Genomic DNA, 20415 nt, shown 5'->3' with positions numbered 1-20415 from the left:
CCTTCGTTCCTCCCTCCCTCCCTCCCTTCCTTCCTCCCTCCCTCCCTTCCTTCCTTCCTCCCTCCCTCCCTTCCTTCCTCCCTCCCTCCCTTCCTTCCTCCCTCCCTTCCTCCCTCCCTCTCTCCCTTCCTACCTTCCTCCCTCCCTCCCTCCCTTCCTTCCTCCCTCCCTCCCTTCCTCCCTCCCTCCCTCCCTTCCTTCCTTCCTTCCTTCCTCCCTCCCTTCCTTCCTTCCTTCCTTCGTTCCTCCCTCCCTCCCTTCCTTCCTCCCTTCCTCCCTCCCTCTCTCCCTTCCTACCTTCCTCCCTCCCTCCCTCCCTCCCTTCCTTCCTTCCTCCCTCCCTCCCTCCCTTCCTTCCTCCCTCCCTCCCTTCCTTCCTTCCTCCCTCCCTCCCTTCCTTCCTTCCTTCGTTCCTCCCTCCCTCCCTTCCTTCCTCCCTTCCTCCCTCCCTCTCTCCCTTCCTACCTTCCTCCCTCCCTCCCTCCCTTCCTTCCTTCCTCCCTCCCTCCCTTCCTTTCTTCGTTCCTCCCTCCCTCCCTTCCTCCCTCCCTCCCTCCCTCCCTTCCTTTCTCCCTCCCTCCCTCCCTTCCTTCCTCCCTCCCTCTCTCCTTCCTACCTTCCTCCCTCCCTCCCTCCCTTCCTTCCTTCCTCCCTCCCTCCCTCCCTTCCTTCCTTCCTCCCTCCCTCCCTTCCTTCCTTCGTTCCTCCCTCCCTCCCTCCCTTCCTTCCTCCCTCCCTCCCTCCCTTCCTTCCTTCCTCCTTCCCTCCCTTCCTTCCTTCCCTCCCTTCCTTCCTTCCTTCCTCCCTCCCTCCCTTCCTTCCTCCCTCCCTCCCTCCCTTCCTTTCTCCCTCCCTCCCTCCCTTCCTCCCTCCCTCTCTCCCTTCCTACCTTCCTCCCTCCCTCCCTCCCTTCCTTCCTTCCTCCCTCCCTCCCTTCCTTCCTTCCTCCCTCCCTCCCTTCCTTCGTTCCTCCCTCCCTCCCTCCCTTCCTTCCTCCCTCCCTCCCTCCCTCCCTTCCTTCCTCCTTCCCTCCCTTCCTTCCTTCCCTCCCTTCCTTCCTTCCTTCCTCCCTCCCTCCCTTCCTTCCTCCCTCCCTCTCTCCCTTCCTACCTTCCTCTCTCCCTCCCTTCCTTCCTTCCTCCCTCCCTCCCTTCCTTCCTTCCTCCCTCCCTCCCTTCCTTCCTCCCTCCCTCCCTTCCTTCCTCCCTCCCTCCCTTCCTCCCTCCCTCCCTCCCTTCCTTCCTCCCTCCCTCCCTTCCTTCCTTCCTTCCTCCCTCCCTCCCTTCCTTCCTCCCTCCCTCCCTTCCTTCCTCCCTCCCTCCCTTCCTTCCTTCCTTCCTCCCTCCCTTCCTTCCTTCCTCCCTCCCTCCCTTCCTTCCTTCCTTCCTTCGTTCCTCCCTCCCTCCCTCCCTTCCTTCCTCCCTCCCTCCCTTCCTTCCTTCCTCCCTCCCTCCCTTCCTTCCTCCCTCCCTCCCTTCCTTCCTCCCTCCCTTCCTCCCTCCCTCTCTCCCTTCCTACCTTCCTCCCTCCCTCCCTCCCTTCCTTCCTCCCTCCCTCCCTTCCTTCCTCCCTCCCTCCCTTCCTTCCTTCGTTCCTCCCTCCCTCCCTCCCTTCCTCCCTCCCTCCCTCCCTTCCTTCCTCCCTCCCTCCCTCCCTTCCTTCCTCCCTCCCTTCCTTCCTCCCTCCCTCCCTTCCTTCCTCCCTCCCTCCCTTCCTTCCTCCCTCCCTCTCTCCCTTCCTACCTTCCTCCCTCCCTCCCTCCCTCCCTTCCTTCCTCCCTCCCTCCCTCCCTCCCTTCCTTCCTTCCTCCCTCCCTCCCTTCCTTCCTTCCTCCCTCCCTCTCTCCCTTCCTACCTTCCTTCTTCCCTCCCTCCCTTCCTTCCTTCCTTCGTTCCTCCCTCCCTCCCTCCCTCCCTCCCTTCCTTCCTTCGTTCCTCCCTCCCTCCCTCCCTTCCTCCCTCCCTTCCTTCCTTCGTTCCTCCCTCCCTCCCTCCCTCCCTCCCTTCCTCTCTCCCTCCCTCCCTTCCTTCCTTCGTTCCTTCCTCTCTCCCTTCCTTCCTTCCTTCCTTCCTTCTTTCCTTCTTCCCTTCCTCCCTTCCTCCCTCCCTTTCTTCTTTCCTTTTTGAGACTAGGTCTCTCTCTGTCACCCAGCCTGGAGTGCAATGGCTTGATCATAACTCACTGTAACCTCGAGCTCTTGGGCTCAAGTGATTCTCCCACCTTGGTCTCCCAAGTAGCTGGGACTACAAGTGTGCACTGCCACACTTGGCTAATATTTTTTACTTTGTCGTGGAGACAGAGTCTCGCCATGTTGCCCATCCTGCTGGGCTCAAGTGAGCCTCTCGTCTCGGCCTCCTAAAGTGCTGGGTTTACAGGCATGAGGCACCGCACTCAGCCAGAATATGTTATTTTCCGTCTGGCTTAGGTAAGACAGTAGTTACTTATTTTGCTGTTTGTTTTTTCAGGGCTGTAGTACTGGGCTACCTTTATTCCAAAAACAATAAAAAGGCAACTATGACAATACAGCAATCCATGGCTTATTCTCTTCAATTTAACTGACTGTGAATGAGTCTCCACCACATTCAATGCGCTGTGATGGCTCCTTAGAGCTGCAGAAGTGGCTGGAAGGGGATTTTATTGTTGACAAAGCGGCTAATCAGCTCTCTTTGCCCTTCCCCACGGTACTACCATTCAGCTCATGGCATGAAGCTAATTTCTCCAAAACAAAATGAAAGATACCACCTAAAAGTGAGAGGACGTATTGTAGTAGAGGAAGGGCTGGCTGGGCACCTATCATCTATGCCCCCCAGCCTGGAGGTGTGTTCAAGGTTTGAAACGCGCCATACTCATGGAATACTGCACTTGCAGCCGGTTCACCAAAGCCAAGTTTTCCCACTTGTCCTTGAAGTTAAAATTCAATGAAAGCATTCTCGTTGTATCAGAGTCACATTTTCTTTTTTCTTTTCTTTTATATATATATATAATATATGTATTTTATTATTATACTTTAAGTTCTAGGGTACATGTGCACAACGTGCAGGTTTGTTACATATGTATACATGTGCCATGTTGGTGTGCTGCACCCATTAACTCGTCATTTACATTAGGTATTTCTCCTAATGCTATCCCTCTCCCATCCCCCCACCCCACAACAGGCCCTGGTGTGTGATGTTCCCCTTCCTGTGTCCAAGTGTTCTCATTGTTCAATTCCCACATGGATGAAGCTGGAAACCATCATTCTCAGCAAACTATCACAAGGACAAAAAAACCAGAGTCACATTTTCAGTGGGGAGCCAGCTTAGCCAGGTGACGTCTGACATCACCGAATAATCAAAATGGTGACAATTGCATTTAGCTGGTCACAGAGATAGATCCCTAAGGTTATGTCAATACCACTCCATGTTCTCAAAGCCCCCAAGAGGCAGGAATCTAAGTGAAATAAACCAAGACCTTGTCTGGACTTGCAGGAGAGAACTGAGGGGCTGCCTGAGGCTCTGTGTTCAGCGCCTCCCCTCGGATGATCTTAGGATGGTGAGGGTCAGTGACACTGCAAGCCATGAGTCCTTTGGCAGTGGGTCCGTGGCCCTGCTGAATGGCAGGCGCATGGCCACCTTCCTGAAGATCACAAATTGGAAACAGGGCGAGTCTCCATGATAACATCTAGGTTACAGCATTGTAAAATGTCCCCAATTATCTTGACAAATGGAAGTTAGTGTGAATGACTTATGAGGACATGATATTTTTGTAGAGAAGGGAGAGTTCCAGCAATAGGAATGAGCTGTGCCTTACTCTTGGGAAACCCCACCCTGTTTTGGGGGCCTTAGGTTGCTATGAAATGGCAGGGTTTGATTGCTGTTGATAGCAGGAAAGTCTGACCCATGACTAAGGGAATAAAGTAGAGAAAACTCAATAAGCAACCATCCCAGAAAACCAGTGCACATAAAAGTGCTTGTTACTGGACACTGATTTTGGCTTCACATTGACTACAAGTGGACCTAAACCAGTCAGTAAAATGGTGTTAGCCGCTTTATTGTTTCATGTATTTATTCGATACATATTTATTGAATGCATATTGTGTGAAGCATTGTTCTAAACTCTGGCTATAACAAAGTAGAAAAAGGAAAATCCCTGATCTCATTGAGTTTGCTAAATAAATATAAATTCATTTTGACCTTTGCATATTTCTGTGTGAGTCTAGCAAGTGGTCCTGGGGTGGAATGAAGTACAACATGGATATGGTACATCAGTTTATATCCTGCAGACTCAAGGATTAGAGAACTTTCTAAAATATATCTGGAGTACCACTGAAAGCTACACATCTGTTTTTTGGTAAATGCAAATCAGGTTACAATACTCTTTATACAGTGTGATCTCATTTTGTTAACCTATATATATACAGAGGGAAAAAAAGCACCAAAAGGCTGTACACTTAAATTTTTAAAGCTGCCATGGGATAATGGGGACATTTTATTTTTCTCTTTGGGTTTGTCTCTGTTTTCCAAGTTTAATATGCTGAATAGGCTTTGCTTCTAACCAGAAAACACTCTTTAAAGACTGTACTTTTTGCTTATTAATTAAAAATGGTATTTAGCATTTGCAAATAATTTCAGGATTATTACTTATTCCTTGCCAGTTCCCTCAAATATTAGATAAGTAAGGTGACTCTGATTTGCTGGTTCATGTACTAGAACCATGAACAGAACTGGAATTCACAAGCTTAAAAATTTTAGGCTGCCCACGTGATTCATTCAACTGCGTTCTTCCCATATGAGCAAAATGAATGCTAACTCCCTTCTGTGGGTTTGGCCTCTTGCAAAAGCAGGGCACTGTGCAAGGGTTGGGGTTTAAGTCATTTATTTAGGAAGTGATCCTGACAAGTACAGTGAAGGAGTGGGAAGGAAGGTGGGAAGGAATGCAAGGAAGAGAGGGTTTCCACTCTGAGCCACTGGGCGCAGTCCTGCTGTGGAGCAAATATGCAGAGAGTATCTGACAATTGTCTCCCCGCAGCAGGGAAGCTGAGACATTATATATCCACCAATCTCCGTCCCTTGTTGGTTGGGGGCTGCTCCTATTAATTCCTTAGCATTTCCTGCATGTCCCATGTGCAGGATAAGCAATCTGCTGTGGTCAGAGAAAGACCTATGGCATATAAGAATTTGACATCATAATAGAAATAAGCATCTATCCAAAGCCTCATTTATTTCAGAAAAAAAAAACAAAAACCAACACGGAGTGATGATTGCCTATCAGGTACATGAAACCGTGAACCATGACCATGTTAAATGGAGAACCCTACCACAGGGAGAGACCCAGTCCTTGAGAAGGGCCTTCAGCCGCAGACTGAAGCTGCAGGAGACCTGTCAGGCGAACTAAGGAGACACGAGTTAGAGACGCTGCTGTAACAAATACGTCTAAAGGCTGGGTGAAGTGGCTCACACCTGTAATGCCAGTGCTTTGGGAGACCGAGGTGAGCCGATCACTTGAGGTCAGGAGTTTGAGTCCAGTTGGCCAACATGGTGAAACCCCATCTCTACTAAAAATACAAAGATTAGCCTGGTATGGTGGCGGGTGCCTGTAATCCCAGCTTCTCAGGAGGCTGAGGCAGAAGAATCACTTGAACCTGGGAGGCAGAGGTTGCAGTGAGCTGAGGTCGTGCCACTGTACTGCAGCCTGGGCAACAGAGCGAGACTCTGTCTCAAAACAAAACAAACCTCTAAAGTTGCAGTGGCTTAACATCATCACAGTTTCTTTTTTGCTCTTATAAACTGTTTTTCAGGTCACGCAATTTTGCAAGACAGCTCTTCCTCAATTTTGTCTGTGTTCTCCTATCTCAGGGCCCTCTGCTTCTTAGTCAGACAGGGAAAAGAGGTTGTGGAAGGATTTGGGTTTAAGTCATTTAAAGGATGGGGACACAGTGTGGGATATTGTGTGGCCCAGCCGGTAGTGAGGATGCCGCGTAGACACATATTCCATTTCCCAAAGCTGATTCATGAGTCTGCAACTAACTGCACAGGAAGTCTGGCCTTCCCACATGCTCAGGGAGAGAAGGAAGTTGGGGATCCTGTAGCAGTACTCTGAGGGGCTCCCTGTTTCCTTGTCTGAATGCATGGAAGCTCTGGGAACATCTGGTACTTACTGGATACTATATTGTTTAGCAAATGAGTTTGAGGCTGGGCGCGGTGGCTCACGCCTGTAATCCCAGCACTTTGGGAGGCCGAGGTAGGCGGATCATGAGGTCAGGAGATCGAGACTATCGTGGCTAACATGGTGAAACCCCCTCTCTACTAAAAATACAAAAAAATAGCCGGGCGTGGTGGTGGGTGCCTATAGTCTCAGCTAGTCGGGATGCTGAGGCAGGAGAATCGCTTGAACTCAGAGGCAGAGGTTGCTGTGAGCCGAGATAGCACCACTGCACTCCAGCCTCGGCGACAGAGCAAGGCTCCATCTCAAAAAAAAAAAAAAAAAGTAAATAAATAAAAAGAGAGTTTGAGTTTTCTATGTAGCCGACTTCAGGTGCAAATGGTTCATATTGAGGCACACAGGAGAGACACCATGGTACACAGCAGCACTTGCTTCCGGCTGAGAATCAGAACAACCAAGACCAAATTCTGGACCCGCTCTCAACCGAGTATGTGATTAGGCACACGATAGCCTCTTGATCTGAAAAATACTAAAGTCTCTTTTATCAGAGCCCACAATTGTTAAATATTTTTAAAAGAATATATATTTTTACGTGTATATATACATACACAACATGCATGGCAGCGTAAGAAGCTACACACATATAACAAGGCCAGGTGCAGTTAGAAATGGAACTAGGAGGTGCACTTCTGAGCATTCTGTTGTCCTGTTGAACTCCTCTTTCTGTCTATCAATCTTTCCATTATCTTTCTCCCGCCTCGGAAAAGCAGTGCATTAGCGCCGTGGATCTCTGGCTGGCCAGGCAGGTGTGTGTCGTCAGGGGTGAGTGGGTGCTGGCAGCAGCTGTGGGTGAAATCCCATTCTAGGTAGACTGGGGTAGAGGAAACAACACAGGTCTTGTTGTGAAATCCAAAGAAATCGCAGCCCTGTAGTCAATCTTGTCTCACCCGCAGGCCATAAGCGTTTCTGAGTTCTACTGTTTCTAGGGAGAGAGGGGCTTTTGGCTGTTTAGTAGACACCAGAGACCAGTAAAGCGCATACCGATTAGAAGGCTGCATTTTCTAGCTAACAAAACAGCACACGGGGCCAAAGAACAGGGAAGTCTTGTTTCAGCAAGGTTGGCACAGTCAAAGAAGTAGAGTGAAGGACCATGATTTCAGGAAACTCAGCTGAAAGAATTGGAGATTGTTATAGAAACTGCTATCCATCCACAGCCTTATTTATTTCAGAAAAAAAGACTGGATGATGGTTTCCTATTGGGTACATAAAACAAAGGCCACGTTAAATGGTTTCGGTGACTTTTTTAATTCTTCCTTTACGTATTCATTTTTCTGAGATTTACTGATTTACTGGTCACAGATCAGAATTTATGTTAGACATGGGGTCACCTCTCCTGGCTGTTTCTATCTGGTCAGAGGAAGCCTATTAGGTCCAGCCAGCCCTCAAGAAGGGCTGCCATGTGTTCACCTGGATTGTTCTGAGAAACTGTTGATAAAACAATGACCCATTGGACTCCTATCTCCAGAGACACTGTTTTCTGAATTAAAGCAATAATAGTGGAAACTAAGTTTCTATCTTTTAGGCATCGCAAATGACTGAAATATGCAATGATTTCCCATAACTAAACAAGAGGTCATGAGCTCCAATGAGGAATAAAAAGCTGAGATAGATGTAGCATGTGCTAAGTGCTCTTCTAGACATTTTACATACGTCAACTCATTATTTCTCCCAACTGCACTACAGGTAGGCACTATTATCGTTCCCATTTCATAGAAATGGAAACAGGTGAGACCAGGTAATTTTCCTGGAGGAACTACTTAATCTTCCTATATTAATAAATTGCCATTTCATGTTATTGCATTGAAAAGAGCACTACCTAAAACAGAATGATGATTTTTTTTTCACCAAAGCATTGAAAAGTTTGGAGTCATGAAATTTGATCAAAAGTATACAGAGACTCTAGTCAGATCACACTGGTTGATATACGGGAAGACTTTTTGTTTACTCTTTTAATCAACAAATATAATAATTATCTACCCTGTACTGGCATCTGAGCTGCAAGGATGAATATGCTTCAAGGAGCTGTTAGGCACTGGGGAAAAAAAGATCTGCAAATGAACACTTATGGCTGGGTGTGGTGGCTCACACATCTGTTACCCCTGCACCCTGCATTTTGGGAGGCTAGAGGGGAAGATCGTCTGAGCCCAGGAGTTTGAGACCAGCCTGGGCAACATAGTGAGACTTCATCTCTATTATTTATTTACCGTGAAATAGAATAAAAGCTACAAATAAAATATGTGGAAGTAGGGAAGGGCAAAGTGGAAGATTGATAGTAACAGCTGGGACTTATCACTTATTCTGGGTTAATCCTTTCAACCCTTACAAAACCTCCATGATGCAGGTACTATGATTATCCCAACTTAAGACACAAGGAAACTGAGGTAGCGAGAGGTTCATAGTAGGTCCAGGGCTCCCGGGAGAGGCCATCCACCGTGGCCCTTAGTGTCTCTTCCTCGTCCTGCAGGTGTGCGTGCCTGATGGCCCTTTATCTGGGCTGTGTCTTGGGGTGGCAGCAAGCAGCCTTGAAGGATGAGGTAGCATTTTTCCTTCTGGACAAAGAGAAGCCTTTTTTTCACCTTAAAAAAATTTATTTTTATAGATTCGGGGATACATGTGCTGGTTTGTTACATGGATTTATTACATAATGCAAGATTTGAGTTTCTAGTGTACCCATCACCCAAATAGTGAACATTATACCCAATAGGTAATTTTTCAACCCTCATCCCCCCATCCTGCCCTCCACTCTTTTGGGTTCCTCAATATCTGTTATTTACCTCTGTGTATTCATGTGTACCCCTTGTTTTCCTCCTACTTGTAAGCGATAACATTCAATATTTGACTTTCTGATTCTGAGTTATTTCAATTAGAACAATGGCCTTCAACTCCATCCATATTGCTTCAAAAGACATGATCTTAATCTTTTTTATGGCTGCATAGTATTCCATGGTGTATATGTATCACATTTTCTTTTTTTTTTTTTTAACTTTTAAGTTCGGGGTACATGTGCAGGTTTGTCACATTGGTAAACTTGTGCTATGGGAGTTTGTTGTACAGATTATTTCATTAAGTCTAGTACCCATTAGTTATTTTTCCTGATCCTCTCCCTCCTCCAGCCTTCCACTCTCCAATAGGCCCCAGTGTCTGTTGTTACCTCTTTGTGTCCACGTATTCTCATCTCTTAGCTCCTGCTTATAAGTAAGAACATGCAGTATTTAATTTTCTGTTCCTGCATTAGTTTGCTAAGGATAATGGCCTCCAGCTACAGCCATGTCCCTGCAAAGGACATGATCTCATTATTCTTTATGGCTGCATAGTATTCCGTGGTGTGAATTATACCACATTTTCTTTATCCAGTCTATTATTGATGGGCATTTATAATTCATTCATTCATCCATGGACTTAGGTTGATTCCACATCTTTGCTATTGTGAATAGTGCTACGATACACATATGAGAGGAAGTGTCTTTTTGATACAACAATTTCTTTTCCTTTGGGTAGATACCCAGTGGTGAGATTGCCAGGTTGAATGATAGTTCTGTTTTTAGTTCTTTGAGAAATCTCCACACTGTTTTCCACAGAGGTTGTACTAATTTGGATTCCCACCAACAGTGTATGAGTGTTCCCCTTTCTCCGCAGGGAAGGCTTTGTATTCCACTTATTATAAAAGCGGTGATTTCCCAAGCTCAGGCTCAGGGTTCCTCTCCTGTAAGGTGACCGGCCTTGTGCGCAGGCATCCACGAGGAGCCGTCTGCATCACCACCATAAGACCTGGGGGCACAGGGAACCAGCAACCGTGCAGCTCTGTCTACTGCTTTGGTCGTGATTCACCAAGTCCTTTGTCTCTGACCCAGGAGTTCCAAGTCTTCTGCCAGCCCCTGTGAAACAGCAACAGTGAACTAGATAGCTTGTATGTGACATAAAATCTCAATCTCTGCACAGTTCTTGACAAGGTGACATAGCCAGTAAGTGGTGGGAACTGACTTTGAACCTGGACAGTTTGGCTTAGAAACCCACCATCTTTTTTTTTTTTTTTTTTTTTTTTTTTGAGACGGAGTCTTGCTCTGTCGCCCAGGCTGGAGTGCAGTGGCGCGATCTCGGCTCACTGCAAGCTCCGCCTCCCGGGTTCACGCCATTCTCCTGCCTCAGCCTCCCGAGTAGCTGGGACTACAGGCGCCCGCCACCACGCCCAGCTAATTTTTTGTATTTTTAGTAGAGACGGGGTTTCACCATGTTAGCCAGGATGGTCTCGATCTCCTGACCTCGTGATCCGCCCGCCTCGGCCTCCCAAAGAAACCCACCATCTTAAACACTACTAATAAGGCATCAAAGATAGGCAATGAACTTCCTGGCAGAGTAAAGGCAGATTTTTAAAGGCAATGGGGTGTTTGGAGGGAATTTTGAAGCACGAATGGGGATTTAACAGAAGAATAAGGGAGAAAGGACATTCTAGGTAGAGGGAGTGAGGTGGACAAAGGCTGGAAGCCAGGAAGCACACAGATGTTCTGGACACTGCGCGAAGGGAGTCGTAAGACTGCAGTGCCCAGCAGAATTTTGCTGGCATCTGGGGTGAGAGATGAGGTTGGAGAGACAGGCAGAGGCCAGAAAATAAGATGGGTGCATGCGGCCAGTTAGTTTGTAGAAAGGCTTTTAAGAATTATAGTCAAGTGGCTGGGTGCAGTGGCTCATACCTGTAATCCCAGCACTTTGGGAGGCCGAGGCAGGTGGATCACTTGAGGTCAGGAGATCAAGACCAGCCTGGTCAACATGGCGAAACTCCATCTCTACTAAAAATACAAAACTTAGCCAGGTATGGTGGCAGGCGCCTGTAATCCCAGCCACTTGGGAGGCTGAGGCAGGAGAATCGCTCCAACCCAAAAGGCAGAGATGGGTTCAAGCCATTCTACAGCCTGGGTGACAGAGTGAGACTCTGTTTCATTAAAAACAAACAAACAAAAAATATAGGCAAGAAAGTGACACTATCAGATTTGTGTTTTTGAAAGATCCCTTGGGAATGTTGTGCAAGACGGATTGGAGAAGTCAGGGAGATCAAGTTAGAAGCAAGTGAAGTGATCAAGTAAGATGTAATGAGGGCCTGAACTTTGTAGCATGTACAGTTTAAATGCTGATATTTTAATTTAATTCATAATGATAGCAGTAATTAGCTTGCAATTACTCCAGCCAGAGACGTTGTATTTTTAATTCCCAAATCTTGATCTTTCTACTTTATACAAGAAATAGGAGAAGGTCAGCTGAGTAAAGTGATCTTATTTCTTTCAATTTAGACAGGAGAGACGAATGAGGAGAAGCTGGGTCTCTGCCACCCTAAGACTGAAGTAAGCACACATGACACTAAGAAAGAGACTCTATCTTTCTTCATTATGGCAAAGAAGAATGGAAAATGCTAACAGGAATTCCCATCCAAAGCAGAGATTCTCGATCATTTCTGAGCTCAGCCTTCTTGGACAGAGTATCATATCCCATAAGCACACATAAGTTGCTTTTTCTTCTTCTCTTTTTTTTTTTTTTTTGATGGAGTTTCGCTTTTTTGCTTTTGTTGCCCAGGCTGGAGTGCAATGGCGTGATCTCGGCTCACTGCAACCTCCAGCTCCAGGGTTCAAGCGATCCTCCTGCCTCAGCCTCCCGAGTAGCTGGGATTACAGGCATGTGCCACCACATCCGGCTAATTCTTCGTATTTTTAATAGAGACAGGGTTTCTCCATGTTGGTGAGGCTGGTCTTGAACTCCTGACCTCAGGTGATCCGCCCACCTCGGTCTCCCAAAGTGCTGGGATTACAGGCATTCTTCTTCTCCTTTTTAAGGAAAAACTCTACTAACAATAAGAATCATTGTGGACAGAAGCTTAGGGGTATTGGCGATGGTGGTGAGGATGGCGACTTTATCCGCTTTGGTAAGGAGATGCAGGTATCTATTCTTGGTTCCCAGTGTTTACAGTCTTTAAGTTTAGTTATTGGAAATTACAGTTCAAAGTATTGTTGGTGAAGATATGCTTCACTGCATATGGTAGGCTTAGCAAAACAATCCACAATAAATAAAATTAATGATAATGAAACTAAACAAACTGTGATTTGTTAAAAAGCAATGATACAGCCACTGGAAAACTTAACTTGGGCAGGATGCCCTAAATTGCCTAACATCTATTAACTCTTCCTCCTTCCTAACAGAACCCAGAGTTTATTGAGAAATATATTCTCCTCTATACAACCAAGCCTCTTAGGAGAGGCTAGCCTATCCCCAGCTCCAGGTGGTAGATTCTAGTTTGTCTGAATAATCCAATTCTCCTTGATGGTGATTGGCTTAGGAATGGGCAGGTGACAAAAGCTCTTCTTCTGAATATCGCAGTCTCTAAACATAATGCCTGGAAGTGCCTTATCTATCTTGCAACCTTGAGAGATGCCAGCCTTAGGATAAAGCTGGTGCAGAGAGGAGAAAGGGCCAAGAGGGACCCAGAGAAGCAGAGCTACCGTAACCTTGGACTTAAGTATTGTGTATGTGAAAGGAAGGTTTAAAAGCCGAAGGATGGGTGCCCATCTTTAGACCAGCTCGGCGGAGGGTAGAGTCTAAACAACATTTTAAAAAGCATTGCCCTGAGGCCAGGCATGGTGACTCACACCTATAATCCCAGCACTTTGGGAGGCTGAGATGAATGCATCACCTGAGTTCAGGAGCTCAAGACCAGCCTGGCCAACATGGTGAAACACCATCTCCACTAAAACTACAAAAATTAGTCAGGTGTGGTGGTGGATGCCTGTAATCCCAGCTACTCGGGAGGCTGAGGCAGAAGAATCACTTGAACCTGGGAGGTGGAGGTTGCAGTGAGCCGAGATTGCACCACTGCACTCCAGCCTGAGTGACAGAGTGAAACTGTCTCAAAAACAAAAAACAAAAAACAAAAAAAAGCATTGCCTTGAAGATAACTGGTAACACCCCACCCCTGCAGAGTGGCTGGTGGGCAGTGTTTCCTACAGTAAGTATTCCCGGTAATAGATACACTGCTATTTGTTGAACACAAGCTGTAGAAAAAACATGCTGCTAAATGATGACTACCAGGGGACAGGTTATTATAATTATGGCAATTTAGAAAAGATTCTCATAAACTTACCTTGGCTTAAAATGCAGAAAACAGTGAAAAGCCGTTTACTGTCCTTTTCTCAATTCCTTTATGTTGACTTTCACCCAGGACACCTGTCTACATTCCACATTAAAAATTTGGACTATCTCATCAAAGCCAACAATCTGTTCTCCTTGAATTTTTACCAACCAGTGAGTGATATTTCATTCTCTCCTTGCATTATCACCAGAGAGAATTTGTGAAAATTTACATAATTTGAATTGAAAGACAGCTAGTCCTCATGTGAAATGAGGAAACAGTTGCCTGGAGGTCTGGGACCCTGGGAAGACATCCAGTGCTCTTTTCCTGTGTTAAACTTTCTTCTTCTCTCTTTTTAATATTAAATGTTTGTGAAATGTCCCAAAATCTTACGTGAGAAGCCATCCTGTCAAAAGGAATTATATTGTCAGTTCTTTCTGGTTGCAAGGCATAGAGGCTTTATCTTATTTCAGGTGACGACTTGTCATTTAAAAGAAAAAGAACAGAAATAGAGGAATCAAGAAAGTATATCAGCAACTAAGCAGCCACTACTCAAGAGAAGAAAGAACAATGGCTTCTTATCAGTCAGGACACAGCACCAGCATTAACGATCCATCAGGAACTCCGGGGACCAGACATCTTTTTGTGCCCTCAGAATTGGACATCTGTCACTCCCTATGTATGACTGCCACACTGTGACTTTGTTTCTTTTATATCTGGTTTGCCCATCTGCTGCCTCTGAAAGACGGTTTCACTATACACTAGTTCCCCCTTATCTGTAGGGGGATACATTCCAAGACCCCCAGTGGATGCCTGAAACCACAGATAGTACTGAACCCTACATACATTCTGTTTTTTTTTTTTTTAATCCGGTAACCAAGAGAGCTACTTTGTCACTGGCAGGCAGGTATCATAGACTGTGAATATGCTAGACAAAAGGATGACTCACATCCCAGGCGGGAAGCAGCAGGACAGTGTGGGATTTCATTCTACTACTCAGAACAGCACATAATTTAAAATCTATGTATTGTTTATTTCTGGAATTTTCCATTTTATATTTTCAGACTGCAGTGGTCATGGGTAACTGACACCTTGGAAAGCAAAACCGTGGATAAAGGGAGAATACTGTATATAGAATTCTAGGTTGATGGTGTTTATTTTCTCTTAGCACTTTAAAGTTATCATTTCATTGTCTTCTGACTTGCATCATTTCTGTTGGAATGTCAGTCGTCAGTCTCATTATTGACACCACATTCTTTGATTGTTTTTACTCTTTTTTCAAACTCTGACTTAATTGGATAATTTCTATTGACCTGTGTTTAGGTTTGCTAATGCTTTCTTTTGAAAATTCAAACTGCTGTTAATGTCATCCAGTGAATGTTTTATCACAGACTTTGCATTTTATCATCCTAGAATTTCCATTTTGTCTTTTTTTAGAGTTCTCTTTTCTCTTCTGACATACCCCTATCTCTTACCCATTAGATCCACATTTTCCTATAAATTTGTTTAAAATGTGTATGATAATTGCTTAAATATTCTTGCTGCTAGTTCCAATAACTGGGTTTAACTATGGACCTGCTTCTATTGACTATGTGTTCTTTTGGTTATTGGTGAGTATGTCTTGTATCTCTGCATGCCTCAATTTTTTTATTGTATCTAAGATATGCATATAAAAATACAATGAAGATTGAAGTAAATAATGTTTTGATGTTTTTGCCCCAGAGAATACAAGCTCTTTCCCTCTGTCTAACAAGGAGAAGGGCTAATTATTCAGATTCCTTTTAGAGTCAAATTGGCTGAATTTTTAATTAAATTGAGATTTCCTATGCTTAGACCAACCCTCACTCTCATACTACTGCTATCTTTTAGATATTATCAATATTTGAGTAGATGAGCTTCCGTTTTAGCTATTTTTAACTTACTTTGGATTCCCAGTTACATGAGAGGCTGAGGTGGGAGGATCACTTGAGCCCAGGAGGTTGAGGCTACAGTGAGCTGTGATTGTGCCACTGCACTCCAGCCCGGGCAACAGAATGAGACCCTGTCCTCCAAAAAAAAGGTCAAGGACCATGTGATTTTCATAAATAAAAGGAGGAGGTTATTACTATGTTATGGAATAGGACATTTAGCAAAGTTTATTACTCACTGATTTGTATTCATGGCAGACCACATCACATTCCCTTTGAATATTCTTGGAATCCAAGCACTGTGGAAGTACATGGGTCTTTGTAGTTTTGCCCTGCATCTTCGCCCTTTCTTCATGGATACTTTTTTGTCAGTTTGAGGTGGTGGTGGTGATGTGAAAGTGATTGGCCTAATTTGTTTTTGCAGTTGGGATACTCCTATATTGCAATCCATGCATCCAGGCTGCACTATCATGTATAGCTCAGCTGATTTTTTCTCCTCCTTGCAAATTTCTGTCTAGGCCAAACTTGCCATGCCTAGGTCAGAAACTGTTGTTGGAAATGGAAGCTGCCCTGGCTTTCTCTTTGCCAATGAAGGACTCATTTTTCCAAAATTCAGTTCATTAAGTCTTCTTTTGACTCCTGATCTTTGTCAGCCCCATGGGAAAGTATGATTTTTATTTTCTCTGAGTTTTTCTTGACGTTACCATGGGAACAAAATGCTTTCATGCTCTTATGAAGTGAAAGTCTGAACCAAACATTTAAACTTAAAAAAAAAAAAACCCACATAAAATCACTAGAAGAAAATATGGGAGATTTAAAAAAAAATCTTAGAACAAAAAAAGTCATTTCAGAGCAATACACAAACCTCAGAAGCTATAAAGAAATTAATCAACCTCTATCTTTTTCTCCCTTTCTCTCTCTCTGTATATATATGTTATATATATATTTATCTTAAATTTGGCCAGGCACGGTGACTTATACCTGTAATCCCAGCACTTTGGGAGGCCAAAGTGGGTGGATCACTTGAGGTCAAGAGTTTGAGACCAGCCTGGCCAACATGGTAAAAATACAAAAATTAGCTGGGCATGGTGACATACACCTGTAGTCCCAGTTACTCTGGAAGCTGAGGCAGGAGAATCGCTTGAACCAGAAGGTGGAGGTTGCAGTGAGCCAAGATTGTGCCACTGCACTCTAGCCTCGGCAACACAGTGAGACCCCATTTCAAAAATAAATAAATAAATGAATGAATAAAAAATATATATATATTAAACTTGAATATGGTAAAACATAATAAAGCCATATGACAAACTGAGAAAAAAATTTGCAATGCAAAAGATAAAGATTATCTTATAAAACCTATTAAGAGATTTTTATAAATAATAAAAAACAAATGGACAAAGGCAGGTAGGTAACATAAAAATCATTATATACAGAGTTCCAAGATGAAAAGATGCTCTAACATGCTGACAATTAAGAACTACAAATGGAACTGAGACACGGTTTTTTACCAATCACCTTGACAAAGTTAGGTGCTAGCAAGGGCATGAGAAACCAACACTCACGTGCACGGTAGATGAGAGTGTAAATTAGCACAGCATCCTTGCAAGTGTTTGTTTCGTGTTAAGATAGAGTGTTATTTGGTGATATCTAACAAAATTAGAAAATGAATACGCCCTTTGATCCAGCAATTTCAGTTTTAGGAATTTATTCTGCAGATATGCTGAAAATGCGCATAAAGATGTATGTAAAAGCAAAGCCATTGCCGCATTGTTTGCCACAGCAAGAACAGTAACTGAAAATTACTCGAATATCCATAATCGAGGGCTGGTTCAAAATGTATAGCACGTCATTTCAGTGGAGTGCTCCAGAACTGGAAGGAAACGAATAGAGCTGTGTGTGCTGATACAGACAGATTGTCGAGGTGTATCACCAGGCATAAAAATCAAGACATAGAATAATGTGATTTCTGTGTCCCCATTTGTATTGCGTGTCCGCAGGGACAGTATCTGGAAGGTACACCAGGAACTGCTGAGGAGTGGAACTAGGACTCTGAGACAAAAGGGGTTTGCTTTTCATTTTAAACTGTATTATTATTTGAATTTTTAAAAAATCAAGGACTGTCCAGGTGCAATGGCTCATGCCTGTAATCTTAGCACTTTGGGAGGCTGAGGTGGGTGGATCACTTGAGCCCAGGAGTTTGAGACCAGCCTGGACAACATGGTAAGACCCTGTCTCTACAAGACAAAAAAAAAAAAAAAAAAAAAAAGTGCTGAGCGTGATGGTGTGTACGTGTGGTCACATTTACTCAAGAGGCTGAGATGGGAGGATCACTTGAGCCCAGGAGGTTGAGGCTACAGTGAACCGGGATTGTGCCACTGCACTCCAGCCTGGATGAGAGAGTGAGACTCTGTCCTCCAAAAAGAAGTCAATGACCATGTGATTTTCCTAAATAGAGGGCGTAGGTTATCACTACGTTACGGAATAGGACATTTAGCAATGTTTATTACTTACTGACTTATATTCATGGCAGACCACATCACATTCTTTATGAATATTCATATTGAGCCTGTTATGAAGCATTTCACATAGGAAAAGCAATGTGTGAATCAATGAGCAAATGAAACTATGTATTTATTGACGGTATTTGTGAGATATGCAAGTGTGCAGAGTCTTCAGATAACCTCAGAATGCTGATACATTTAGCAAACCTCATTCTTAAAGTTGGCCAGATAATGACTTATTTTGCTGAAGTCTCCAAAAAAGCTGAGTTGTGAAGCCTTTGAAAAAGTATCAATGAACTTTTTCTTTCAGGTGGGGCTGAGCTGTTGTTCTAGAAGAAAAAAGGATGTCTTGTCCTGTGTGAACTGGAACAGCGCTTAGAAATCGAGGAGCGTGGCCCTGGGAACAGAGGCTGTGTGCTGTTGCTTTTGCTTCCTCATTAATGAGCATGGGCCTTCAATGAGCTCCTTTCCCTTGCTGGCCTTCATTTGTAAAATGTTGGCTGACGGCTAAGGGTGTTTATTCCTCTAAAATCACCTAATTAGAAGAGAAGAAAGGAAAATACAAAACAAAATTAAATATAAGCAGCATGTTCCACATTTTAGACTTACTTAGATTCTTATCTCTCTGCAATAATCCTAATGCTAATTCACTTTCTCAGAGGTGTCCAGCCCAGGATGGGCTTGGATCATCCGTGGAATTGCTGGTTCTATAAGCTTTGGTTACTTTGATGACCGGAGGTATATAAGCTCAGAGACATGCATTAAATACATGTTTCTGGTTTTCCCCACATGACCCATGGACAGATAGGTGCCTGTATTTATTTTGTGTCAAATTTCATCTTATTCATTTAGTTGGAGACATAGTTATCTGATGGGTTCACTGGGGTAATCATTTAGAACTCCTGAACTTTAGCAAGAAGCTGTAAGAAAGTCCAAGTTCTTTTTCTTAAAACTTCAAATAAGGTTCCCCAGTGAGTCTGGAGACGGCCATGACATTGTCAGAAAAGCTGTTCCGTATCTGTGCCTCCGAGGTTCCTGCACGGCACTGCTGAATGGCCAATTTGCTGCGAATACACATCGATCGTCTGATGCACGGCACTCTGCACTGAGGACACCGTGAAGATGAACCGTGGTTCATTCCAGGGGTTAGCTGAGTTCTGAAACTGGAAAGTGAACGACCATTTATCAGTAGGTGAAACAGAACTGTGCTGGAACACAGCCAGCGGGAGTTCAATTAGGCAGAAACAAATCGGGGGGAAAGGAAGGGATGGCGTTCTGCATGGGGCTCAGGCACCATCTCCTTAGAAACGGCTGCTGCAAAGCCACCGCAGTAAATGCTCTGCTGAGTCTGTCCCCAGCCCCACCCGGTAGAGAGGCCACTAAGGGACAAAGCCAGGAAACCCTGGCAGCTTTCTCTGCCACAGAAAGTGAACTGGTAGCAGCAAAGCTGGTTTAAATACATCTTAGAACAGAAATAGGGAAGCTAGCTTCTTGGGGAGCTGTTCTGTGTTCTTGGCTTGTTTGTGTGTTTGGCAAGAAATACAGTGGAAAAAGCCTCTCCTATCAAACACAAAGGATGCTTTTATTAAGTCATCCTTCCTTTTCATTGGATCAAATGGTTTTCAAAAATGGGATTTCTGATTCAATTAAATGATGTGGGGAAAACTTGGGAGCTTCCAATTAAGCTTATTTTTCTCTCCTTTAAAATTCCCTCCCCCCCCCACCATTTTTCTGGATGTTTTATAATGTATCTACTATATTCATACAATAGTGCATGGTCATTCTCTTAAATAAATAATTATGAATTTAATGGGGAGCTTAGGCTTGATTATTTTTATTTTATTATTTTTTTACAGGTAGAGATATGAGGCAATAAAAATTTTTGGTGTGGTGGCTCAGGCCTGTAATCCCAGCACATTGGAAGGCTAAAGCGGCAGGATTGCTTGAGGCCAGAAGTTTGAGATCAATCTATGCAACATAGGAAGACCCCTGTCTTTACAAAAAAAAAAACAAAACAAAACTTAAATTAAAGCACTAGGTCAGGTGTGGTGGCTCATGCCTGTAATCCCAGCACTTTGGGAGGCTAAGGCAGGTGGATCACCCAAGGTCGGAGTTCGTGAACCCCCTGACCAACATGGAGTAACCCTGTCTCTACTGAAAATACAAAATTAGCCAGGCGTGATGGTGCATGCCTGTAATCCCAGCTAGTCGGGAGGCTGAGGCAGGAGAATCACTTGAACCTGGGAGGCAGAGTTTGCAGTGAGCCAAGATCACACCATTGCACTCCAGCCTGGGCAACAAGAGCAAAACTCCATCTCAAAAAAAAAAAAAATTGAAACATTAGCCAGGCATGGTGATACGTGCCTGTAGTTTCAGCTGCTTGGCAGGCTGAGGTAGGTGGATCACTTGAGCCCAGGAGTTTAAGGCTGCAGTGGGTTATGATCATCCCACCACACTTCAGCCTTGGGTGACAGGAAAAGACCCTGTCTCCAAAAACAAAACAAAAGAAAACAAAAAAAAATCAGAGACCGCTACTTTAGAATTTAGAATCAGAAACATGCTTCTGCCACTTGCTCCTTCCTACTTAAGAAGTGGCATTCAGAGGCTAGGAGGCTCTGGATACTGGGATAACTGGAGCACTGTGATAATCCAGACAAAAGTTATGGTATGTTTTGATAGAAAAATACAAAAATAAGAG

The 20415-nt window shown here is 44.3% G+C and overlaps 1 long non-coding RNA gene across 4 annotated transcripts in view; it reads left to right on the top strand.

Annotated features, from left to right (window-relative positions):
* The window catches only part of LOC134807129 (uncharacterized), a 76979-nt gene extending 57446 nt beyond the window's left edge, over positions 1-19533 (top strand). For 2 of the 4 annotated variants that reach the window (XR_010146785.1, XR_010146781.1), the window contains exon 4: positions 18028-19533. This is a non-coding gene — a long non-coding RNA (uncharacterized LOC134807129). Of the gene's footprint in view, positions 1-11483; positions 12110-13782; positions 15007-18027 lie in introns of those variants that run through there. The other 2 variants (XR_010146786.1, XR_010146784.1) reach the window with 2 other exon arrangements.
* Positions 19534-20415: the final 882 nt, after the last annotated feature.

The sequence above is a fragment of the Pan troglodytes genome, chromosome 8 (assembly GCF_028858775.2).
Source record: "Pan troglodytes isolate AG18354 chromosome 8, NHGRI_mPanTro3-v2.0_pri, whole genome shotgun sequence".
NCBI classification, from domain to species: domain Eukaryota; kingdom Metazoa; phylum Chordata; class Mammalia; order Primates; family Hominidae; genus Pan; species Pan troglodytes.
The sequence above is the reverse complement of the archived record's forward strand: the minus strand, read 5'-3'. Positions and strand labels throughout refer to the sequence as shown.